Here is a 12,044-nt window from a genome sequence, read left to right on the forward strand (position 1 = left end):
GAAAGATTTAGTGCTGTGCTGTGGAAGCTTATCCTGGGTGTATGTGTGCTTGCGTAAAGTACAATGCATTAAGGGTAAAGTATTGTGCAGCTGGCATGTGGTGAGTGCATGTATGCTGGTAGAGTGTGAGTGTGTGTAAATAGCATACCCTGGTACAATATAGAAAGTCACCAGTACTGAGCAGTGCACAGTGACTGAATGTGTGTACTGAATGCATGTGTGATTGTTGTGGCACTGTGCATGGAGGTAACAGAACTGGAGAGTAAGTGTGCTGGGAAAGTAAACTGAGTTCAAGTGTGCCTACAATGGCACATTACATGGAGGACACTGTGTTACATTTTGGGAGGCCCAAGCTTGCCTGATAAAGACACGAGGAGGAGAGGAATCCTCAAGACATACTTTTGTATTGCTGTGTTACACTTGGCTTTTTTAGCAGGTTTACCCCCAGACTTTTTGCTTTTTGGCCTCCTGTTTATGATCCTATTTTTGTTGGTTTTAGGACTCTGGGCACATTACCACTGCTGATCAGTGCTATAGTGCATATGTTCTCTGTGTAAATTGTTATTATGAATTGCTGTTTCCATGAATGTCTTATTTGATTTACCTCTAAGTCCCTGGTATAGTGCACTATGTGTGCCCAGGGCCTGTAAATCAAATGCTGCTGGTGGGCCTTCAGCACTGGTTGTTACACCCGCACAATTAGCCCTGAAAAGGGGTCAACGACCTTCCACTGCAGTGTGTGCACGCAGTTAGTAGCTGCCATGTCGACCTGGCAAGTGCACCCATTTGCCAGGCCCTAATCTTCCCTTTTCTTACATATAAGTCACCCCTAAGGTAGGCCCAAGGTACCCCTGTGGGCAGGGTGCTATATATGTTAAAGGTAGGACGTGAACTGGTGTGTGTTACATGTCCTGGTAGTGAATTACAGTGTATTTCGTTTTTCACTATGGAAAGGCTATCTGTCGCGTAGGATAGAATGGGAGTTTAATTATAACATCTTATAAGCATAACTTCCCATTGGGACAAGATGGGGAAATGGAGTTTAGTATGCCTGGACTCAGAATGTAATAATGCATAATAAAAAAGATTTTTATGTTTTGTGCTTGAAAGTATCACTTTTAGAAAGTGGGTATTTTCTTGCTTAGCCATCCTCTGTGCCTCTGGTGGTTTGTGAGTTTACTGTCTGGCTTTGGAGTGACAGGGGCTGGGGATGTGCATTCTCTCAGATAGCCACTGGGGGCGGGGGGGGGTGTTAATGTGTGTCCTACCTTTTTTTAATAGGTCGGGCTGAGCTGAATAGACCTGGACTTCATTCAGAGTAGTTGGAGGAGTTTTCACTAACACCTGAATAGGCCTGGTCTGCATTTGGAGGGGTGGGAGGAGATTTCCCTTGCACCTGAATAGGCCTTGTCTGCCTTGGACAATGCTGTATCCACCTCCTGCCGGGAAGCTGGACCAGAGAGGACAGAACTGGTTTGCGCTGAGCACACACATTCTCTGCCTAAAAGAACAAAGAAAAACTGAGTATAAATATTGGGGCCAGACCCCAAAACTTTAGATTACTTCTGAACTAAGGAACTTGCCAGGAAGAAGGGCTAGAAAAGCTGTCAGGAGGAACTGCCACTTCGCTGCGTGCCCTGCCGTGTTGGCCTGCTGCTTGCTACTTCTGTCCTAGGCAGGGAAAGGACTGGATTGTACTTTCATCATCCTGCTGTTAAGAGCTTTCTCCAAGGGCTTGAAGTAGAACTTGCCTCCTGTTGGAAGTCTCAGGGAGATAAAATACTTCAGAGAACTCACTGGTATCGCGGAACCTGCCAAGAAGAAAAGCTGGAGGAGTACTGCCCCTTTGCTGTGTTGTTGCTTTGTTGGGTTGGCCTGAAGTTACTGTATTCTGCCTTGGGCAGTGAAACGACTGGACTGAACTTTCTTTACTTTTGTTCAGTCTCTCCAAGTGCTTGAAGTAGAGCTTGCATCCTGTTTTGAAGTCTCAGGGACCGCAAAGACTTCACAAACCTCTGGGTACTGCTTCTGGAACTGTTGCTTCAGTTGCCACAGAGAAGGGAAAAGCAACCAACTCTGTCATAGACTCCGTGTCCAGAAAGCACCACAGAAGGCACCTTCCGCATCGCGCACCACAACCCTGGTCTCCCAGACAACGCGGACCAACGTCACAGAGCCGCTGCTAGCACCGTGACCTGTAGGCACTGCACTCCATCTTGGCATTGGCATTCAAACTTGTGCAGAAACGACAGAATTATATGCCGGCTCATTTGCAACAGATGTTGTCCTTCTCCATCAACTCTTTGCAGACATTCAGGAATGGTTCAAATCCAACTAGAAAAACTTTAAATAATGCTAAAAAAGTTTTGATAAGTTTGTACTTTCTTCATTGTCCTACAAACTAGGTGACCTGAATGCATCATACCATTCTTTCCCTTGTCCACAATGTGAACATGGAAATAGTCAGCAAAATGTTTAAAAAAATGATGTATGTTTTGTTTCCGTGCTGTCCATGTTGAGCTATGGTGTTTGTTACTCTTTCTGTTTAAAATAATTTTGAAGAGTGAGCCCTTCCTATTACAAGAATAGCTTCCTCTCATATTTCACACAATGAGAGCAAACAGGATCATTCTAATATGATTAAGTAGACCTGAACCAGAAATTCTTACATAGCCTCGAGATTATTAAATCAGGGTGTAAAAAATGTCCGTAAAACTCTCTAAAATATAAAGGAGACGAATTCTGTAGCAGCTCTACCAGTGCCCACGTAATACCTGCTTCACTGCACCCAACACTCACCCAGAAGCTTGCGACCCAGTCTCGGGTTATCTCAAAGATAGACTACAGCTCCACTAACCTTGATGAGTGTTGATATCTGTTTAAATGTATGCTATCATGCCAAACATCACGAGAGAAAGAGAAGGGGGCAACAACATTTACCAACGCTACATTGGCCACTTCAATTCCTCATTAGCTGGAAACATGCCTGCACTCTCCAGTATTATAGAGGAAGGGTTTGCTTAATACTAGGACTATTTACCTCAGCCCTTGATGAATTACCTCTATTAAAAGCGAAAAAAAACTCCTCCCACAGTGCACCCAGGTTTACCCAGGAGCTAGACGGCAGTGCTGTCAACTGGAAAGGAAATGAAGGTCCTCTTGAAGAGCATCAGTAAAAAAGCACAAACCAGCTGCAATGAAAGATTACCAGAAAAAAAATACCTGGAAAATCCCATTTTTATGTAAAGAAGATGGAACTGGAAAATAATTCACTTAAGGAGATCTTCGGTATTGTCAAATCTTCAAATTGCCCATCAGCAGTCAGCCAAGTAATGAGTGATACCCAATTACTTTTTGATAACTTATCCACTTTCTTTCAGGACGACATCAGTCTCTTACATGAAGACTTCACTTCTCCATTTAGTAGGAATACTATACAATCTAGCTTTTTTTATACATTTTTTCCACACTATTAATTGTAGTCTTAGCAAGTTCGCTCCTATCTCTCCTGATGCTATGTTGGATCTCATTAATTAGTCAAAATCTGGAACCCTGTGTTACCCGTCTTCCTTTCATTCTCAAGCTAGGAGCCCCTACGATCACACCTATCGCTCTTCAAAACATTCATTAACACCACCACAATTCCTAAATATTGGAAACCAGCTCAAATTGCACAACTCCTTACTAACTATTATTCTATATAGTTGCTTACTGGAATGGTAGAAAAACATATAATTGTCAACTATCCCTTTACCTTGAAGCAAACAATATTCTTGATGCCTTCCAATCTGGCATCTGTACTGCTGATAGCGCAGAATTGATTCCCTGGTCCTATTTAACCTGTCAACAGTGTTCAACACCGTATCACATTCCATCCTGATTCAAAGATTTGAGGAAATAGATCAAAAGGGCACTGCTATTTCCTGGATAGTCAATTTTCTTTATAATAGAACTCAATGCATCCGGTTTTCCCCTTTTTCATCAAAACAACCCTGATCAAAAACTTGGAGTACCACAGGGATCTACCATGAGCCCTACACTCTTTAACATAAATATGATCCCTTTGGCCGCCATGATTCGTAGTTTTGGCTTTGAAGTTTGGTAGTCAAGCAGACAACACTCAACTTATTGTTTCCCTCTCCAACATGATGATCTCATGCCAAGGTCAGTTCAAACAATGACGTATCTCAGTCTCCTCCTGGATAAACAGGAATTACTTTAAGGTTAACTCGGATAGGACTGAGATTCTTATTCTGGTTAAGAAAGTATGGACCAAAACCTGGTGGCCAACTGAGCTAGGCCTACATCCTACTCCATCTAATCAGCCAAAAACAATGGTTCTAAAATATATAATCAATTATCTTTCAAACAGCAAGTTATTTCAGCTGCGGTATCTTCCTTCGGCATAATAAAAACACAAAGCAAAGTAACTATGTTAATTCCACAGACTGCTAGGAAAACCACGTTGTGCACCCTTATTACTTAACCCAACTCTCTTTCCCTAGGTTTTCACTCCTGTCTCATCCGGAAATGACGGTGCAAAATGCGGCTTCAATCATGCTTCGTTTCGTCCAACCTCAAGGACCTTCACTGGTTACCAATAGGTAAAAGAATAACATGTAAAATGTTATCTCTTGTCAATTGTACAAAACCGCTCCATACAGGCTTCAAGACCTAATTAGTACTTACTTCCCCAGGAACTTTGAGATCTTCTAACTCTTGAATGTCATTCAAATCAGAGAGGAGGCTGTTCTTTTGCATTATTAGGAGTGAAACTGTGCAACCAACTACCACAGAAACTGAGAACTATCCCCAAGTCAACTTCTTTTCTGAAGTACTAAAAACTTGTTTTTTCACTGCTCCCTAACGGGTTGTGCTGGTTCATGTGTGAGTTCTCCGGTATCAGCAGCTAAAAACCCATTTCTTCGGCATTAGTCAAGCTCTTACATTATGTTCCATTACCTGGTAAATTCCCCTTTCTAGTCTTTGTATTATTCACTTTTTCTCTCAAATGTGGAGGGCTCAGGCACCATGACAGAGGAATAAATGAAAATCCAGTCATGTCTTGTGCTGACTCTGCATGATTACTGAAACAATATGCAGTGTCTTTGGCATGTTTCTAGTGTGCATCGGTCCTGTTCAATAACAATCAATCACATTGTCTTCACCTATGCCCTAAATATACTAACATAGATACATATCTTTTTGTATATGTACATTAATAGCAAAAAGTAACTTAAAAGTATGTTCACTGTTGCGTATGCCTGAGCACCTCAGCTAGTGAGAGGTGGACCATCATGTGCTTCATATAGTCTAACTAATGTATGGTACATTTGAAAATCAATGTTAAGCGTTACATGATGTGATTTTTACGGACTATATTGGGCCTGATGTGTTCTTGTCCCCTACATTTTAGATTTCATTATCCACGCAAAATTAGCCAATGAAAACATTCTTGCTTTCTTCTACAGAGGTGCCAAGCCGTTTTCGGGAAAAACAATTTTGCTACGTATGCTAGTTCGTATGGCTTCATACTGCCTTGGTTTCCCTTTAAAGCCCGATGAGAGGCTAGAATTTGCATTGTTTCAACTTTTTCAGGTCCTTCTTTAGGCAGTAATGCAGGGCCTGAGTTAATCTGGCACTAGCAAAAAAGAGAGGTTGTTTGGTACTGTAATCGAGCCATTGGTGAATAAAACATTTGCTGGGACTATGTAATTGGTCAATCCTGTATCTTCAAATTAGCCACATTCCATTTAGGTATCAAACTCGAATTTTTCTAATGAATCTTGCCCATTAAATAATCTGCACAGCTGTAATCCAATACTAAGATGTATAGGATCTTCACAACACAAATTGTTTAACAAGTATATGTTTGTAGCTTGCACATGCCCTAGGTTTTCTAAACAAAACGCAGACATGTAAGTTAAAAAAATACAATTCATGACATTTAAATGTTTGTTTGAAAACAACTTTCGTTCATAAAGTTGATTTTCCAACTTTTATTAGAAAATATTTCTAAGTATTACAAGGGAAAGGCGTATTTTCTAAAAATGATTTACCTAGTGCTATTGATTTTTTTCTCCAAGTAGTCCCTGCAGGAATAGGCAAGATACAGCTTACTTTTTGCCACAATATAGCATTTTTTCTTTCTTACCAGGTTGATATTGAACAAGAAAAATGTTTCATTATAGGTGTACACAGCCTTCCTTCTTATCAGTATTGTGAATTCCTGTATGAATACCACTTCATTGGTAAAAGATTCCTGAAGAAATATGCTCAGGTTAATGTTAGGCACTCTAAGATAAGAAGCATTTCCATAGCTGGCACGGTGGCTGAGATAACTAGGTCACGTTTAAATCACAAGGTCAACTCTGACTTCCATTCTACCGAGATTTGTAAATTGAGTACCATTAAATTAAGAAATAGGAACACCTGTTATTTGCAATCTATGAAAATAGTAAAAAGTGAGGTGTGAAAAGCAATATGAAAAATATATTACTAAGCAACCTCCTTCATTACCCAGAGAGCATTGCTTTGGAAGCAGCATGCAACTCAACACCCGTACTTTCATGCAACATTATTTTTACATAAAATATCGTTTAATTGCCATGACTGGTTTACAAACTACAATTGGTAAAGCTAATAGACTTGAATGTTTGTAAGGGGACGTGTTCCATAACCTCTAGATGATGTTTTGTTTTCTGCCTCCAGCTGTTGCGTTAGGTGAGTTCTGAATAGGAATTCGAATATACATTTTGTGATGAAGGTAGAGAACATAAAATGCATCTACTTCAAAATATTGCACAGTAGATACTTTTTTAAAGGGCCTGTTTATGATATAATAAAACAGGTGTATGTGCAATGGGGATTAATGAACAACACTGTGTTTTTATAATAGGTCAAAGCACCCATCTACCAAGCACTTATTAAACAAGAAATATAAACCAACAATTAAACTTTTTTGTTTTGTCTGCAAAGTAAATACACCAAAGAGCAAAAACTCACTCTAGAACTATACGAGCCCTTCACCAAAACCTAATGGGAACACAAATGGGGCAATGTAACTGGCCAGAAAAGGCTATGGTTATAATGGACAGCCCATCCAAGCAGCCATGCAATGGCAAAATATGAAGTGGGCTAACTTAAAGCCCACTCTCTCCCTGTACGTTTTGGTGACATGAGGTAGACCAGTGCGGATATTGCCTGCAGGCAGAACTAAAAAAACATATACCATAATACATTAGGAATCTGAAGTGCATTCACAGACAAATGCGTGTTCCTTATTAAATTAAAATGTAAAAAGAAAGTCTATAACCTTTCTAATAAGTTAATTATAACAAAAACATCAGGTAAATATATTGGACGAAAACTTCAGGATTTGAATGTGAAAATAGTAAGCCATATGGTCTTGTTTCAGTGACACACGATAGCATCTACAAATGACAGCGATAATAGTCACTACCTGAATAATAAATAATTAAGGAAACATGAAATTACATTGAATGAATGAATGAGTACAGATTTGTATAGCGCTGGCTACCCGGGGGCATCCCAGCGCTTTAGACACATCTCAGACAAATCACATTAACATACATTCATGCAATACAGTACAGCAAGTAAAGATGCTCTGTGTTGTGTGAAAGGGTCTGACCTGTACAATATTTTTTAAAGAAATGGCGCAGTTCCGAGCTCTGCCTGAGCCGGTGCCTTTTAGGCTGCCTAGCGCCAATGCAGACACCCTTGCCCCATAGAGCAAGGGTACCTGTGTTATGGTCAGGATCTTTTTTGTGCAGCACACATGCAAAGAGGAAATACTGAGGAGAAGGAAACATATTTTTCCATGTCACACCAGCCTCAGGCAAGCACACCATTTTGGCGCAAACCCACATCTACAACTCTCTGGAAATATGGGTTTGAGCCAAAATCCATGGTGGACGCACTGGAAGGCCCATGCATCACATATGGAACACCACCCCCATGCAAAGTAACGAAAGGCAGTGCAATGCACTTCTTTGTGTTACTCTTTTCTTTTTTCTCTCCAAAGCAACGCAAATCAATATTTGCATTGTTTTCTAAATATCACAATGGTCAAAAAATATTACGCACATCTGACGCAAACTCTTTGTACATTTTGGCTTGGTCGCTCCCCACGCCACTACACGGCCGCCAGCTGCCTCTGGCCTGCTCCCTGCCGCCCACCTGTTTTGTCGCCTTTTCCAGCTCCTTCCTGCCGCAGCGCCCTTGCTGCCCCGCCCCCCTGCTCCCCATTGGCCACCCCGCTCCTGCCTCCCGGCTACTCCTCCCTCCCTATCCCCCTCTTAAGCAGGCCGCGCAGTGGCGTAGGAGCGACCTCTTACCCTGCTCGCAGGCAGGTCGATCCCAGGTGTTTCATTTATTGGCGATTCGGTCTGTTACTGTCTATATTCCTATAGTACTAACTCGACATAGGTTTTATAGCAGCAAACACTTTTCTGGTTTCAGCTTCTAGACCCCTAAGTACCTTGTGTATAATTGAGGTCGATCCCCTCGCCACCACACGGCCGCCAGAACCCCTGAACCCCGCGAACGCCACAACACCAGACTCCGCTACGATGCCAGCACTCTCCACGCACTCAACACCGGCCGAAACCACACCTGCTTCCAAGACGCACCGAAACTGACTCACGGACCTTTCTCCTGCCACACCTGCAGCTTCACCTGCGACAAAACCACCAAACCTCCTAGAACTGGACCCAACCACCTCCGCTGCATACTCCTCAACACCCGGTCCGCACGCTAACACGCCGTCAAGCACTGGGATCTACTCGACACCTCCGCCCTAGACGTGGCCTTCCTGACCGAGACCTGGAGGAACGACTCCTCGGCGCCCAACATCGCCATAGCCATCCCGGACAGCTACAAGATCACCCGCAGGGATCGCGCCAACGGAACCGTAGGAGGACTAGCCATCCTCCACAAGTCCACCCTCAAGGCCACCACCCACGAAAACGACACCCTCAACACCGCCGAACACCTGCACTTCCGGATCCACACCGACCCCAACACCAACCTCAGAGGAACACTCATCTACAGACCCCCCGGACCCCGAGCTCAATTCAGCGACTCCATCGCCGACTTTGCCAGCACCCACGCACTCGCCTCCATGGACTACATCCTCCTTGGGGACCTGAATTTCCGCCTCGAGAACAACAACAACACCAACTCCGCCACCCTGATCGCCAACCTCGGCCTCAGACAACTCGTCACCGCACCCACCCACACCGCTGGCCACACGCTGGACCCCGTCTTCTCCACAGGCACCCACGTAGCCTTCGACCACACCACCGAACTCCACTGGACCGACCATCGCTGCATCCATTTCACCTTCAATAAACCAACCATGCACCAAGGCACTCAACAGCTACCTTGCCGCTGCTGAAGCAAAGTCACCGAAGACCAGCTGATAACCACCCTCACTCAAAACCCACCCACTGACCCCACCAACCCAGACACCGCAGCTCGCAACCTCAGACAGTGGATCGACGACTGCGCCAACACCCTCGCCCCACTCAAGAAAGCCTCCAACAACCACGCCAGCAAGAGAGCCACCTGGTTCACCGATGAGCTGCAGACCTCCAAACGCGCATGCCGGAAACTGGAGAAGATATGGCTCCACGAACGCACACCGGACAACCACGCAGCCCACAAGGACGCCACCCGCAGGCATTACCACCTCATCAGATAAGCCAAGAGATCCTCCTTCAAAGACCGCTTGGATAACAAAGCACACAACAGCAAAGAGCTCCTCAGCTTCGTAAAGGAACTCTCCAACCCCAGTGCCAACACCAACGACATAAGGCCCTCACAAGAACTGTGCAACTCACTAGCCAACTTCTTCCACCGCAAGATCGCAGAAATCCATGACAGCTTCAACACCATAACCGCCACGACTACGCCAGACCCCACCTCCCCTGTGAACACCACCAGCGCCAACCGCCTGACCTCCTGGTCCAACGTCAACAACGACGAGACACGCAAGGTCATGAACTTCATCCACTCAGGCTCTCCGTCAGGCACCATGTATTCAACAAAGCAGACGCTGCCATCGCACCCCAACTACGGAAGGTCATCAACATCTCCTTCGAAACACCGACATTCCCGGAAAGCTGGAAACACGCCAAAATCAATGCCCTCCTCAAGAGCCAAAGGCGGACCCCAAAGACCTCAAGAACTTCCGGCCCATCTCCCTGCGCCCGTTCCCGGCGAAGGTCATTGAGAAAATCGTCAACATACAACTGACTGGCCACCTGGAAGACAACAACGTCTTGGACCCGTCCCAGTCCGGGTTCAGACGAAACCACAGCACAGAGACAGCCCTCATCACCGCCACAGACGACATCAGGCGCCAACTAGACAACAGCGAAACATCAGCCCTCATCCTCCTCGACCTGTCAGCCGCCTTCCACACGGTCTGCCATCGCACTCTAAAGACACGCCTCCTAGAAACCGGAATCCAAGAGATGGCCCTTGACTGGACCACGTCCTTCCTCTCCGGCAGAACCCAGAGCGTCCGCCTCTCGCCCTTCCAATCGGAGGCCACCGACATCATCTGCTGCGTCCCCCAGGGCTCCTCCCTCAGCCGACACTATTCAACGTCTACATGGCCCCCCTCGCACAAGTGGCCTGCCAACACAACCTCAACATAATCTCCTACGCCGACAACACCCAGCTCATCCTCTCCCTCACCAAGGACCCGCACACCGCCAAAATCAACTTCCACGAGGGAATGAAGGCTGTCGCCGACTGGATGAGGAACAGCTGTCTGAAGCTGAACTCGGACAAGACTGAGGTACTCATCCTCGGACCCACCCCCTCAGCCTGGGACAGACACTAAGAGGATTTCAGCAAAGAAATAGGCACACCCTGTTTAGTAACGCAAATTTGTTGCGGACTAGATATACCTTCACATATTAGAAGGCAGGTGATGTTTTAAAGAGCCTATGACAGATGGGACAGGTTTTGTTGATGAGAACATTTATGGTCATGCCATTCTGGTGCTAATGGGAAGCTTCCACAATTTCATATAACAAGGAAGCATATATAAGATGTGTATGTCGTTTTGATTTCAATGTGTTTGTAATACAAAGACCAGTATTTTATACATACGATGTGGAGTCTTTTTGTAGTGTAATCAGTGTGTTGCAACTGTGGTGCTGTGCCAATACTTTACACTTTGAGCCTGAGGATACACCTGACTGCTCTATGCCAAACTACCAAAGGGTGAGCAAAGGTTAACTGACAAGTGTATCGTACTCATTCTATCTAGAACAGTGGGTTCTCTCTGGCTTGGGTGTTTTCCAGCCAGCCGGAAACTGCTGGGTCTAACATTTACCATAGGCAATACAGTTGCCTACATTCAGTTATTTGCACACCGCATTCATATTGAATGTAGGGTAATGCATATAACCAACCAAATATACACAATGTATGTTTTAAGTATGCATTGACATTCTGTTATGCACATATATTTAGTCATGGCCACAAAATATGAAGTAATAACACCAGAGCACACTACTCTACACACTACTTCATCATTATTTACTACTAAGCTGGCCAATAATTCTAGTAACTTGCCTTCACCTAACTGACAGGGTCAAGCATTTTAGCTGTCCTCAAGCTTAACAGTGCTTATAAGCCCTTAATTGCATCAGTCGTGTCAGATGACCCACTCCTGCCTTCCCTTCCTCGCTCTGACTCACTCCTGTTGTTCCTCCTCTGCCCACTGGCAGTGTTTTTAATGTACAGTGTGTTCTCAAACAGATTACACACGTAATTCCTAAAATCATCTGATTTCATGACTCAAGGCATTGCTGTGTGTGAGTGGCAAAGTACTAAGAGTCTCATTTTGAGTTTTCCACAACAAATAAATGGTAGAGCTGGAAGGACTATTTATGGTCCGATAATTCTATGACTAGAAGGACAAATAGTAGCAGGACTGAGTTTACTACTGGTTGGATGCTGTACAATCTGCCCTAGTTGCTACTAAAGCAGAGGCATACTGAAGA

At 44.4% G+C, this 12,044-nt stretch overlaps 1 protein-coding gene across 1 annotated transcript in view; it reads right to left on the reverse strand.

The window, feature by feature from the left end:
* PRELID3A (PRELI domain containing 3A) overlaps window positions 1-12,044 on the reverse strand; it is a 310,018-nt gene that overhangs the window by 25,666 nt on the left and 272,308 nt on the right. The gene's annotated exons all lie outside the window — the stretch shown is intronic.

This window comes from Lissotriton vulgaris, chromosome 4_1, assembly GCF_964263255.1.
Source record: "Lissotriton vulgaris chromosome 4_1, aLisVul1.2, whole genome shotgun sequence".
Lineage (NCBI taxonomy): Eukaryota > Metazoa > Chordata > Amphibia > Caudata > Salamandridae > Lissotriton > Lissotriton vulgaris.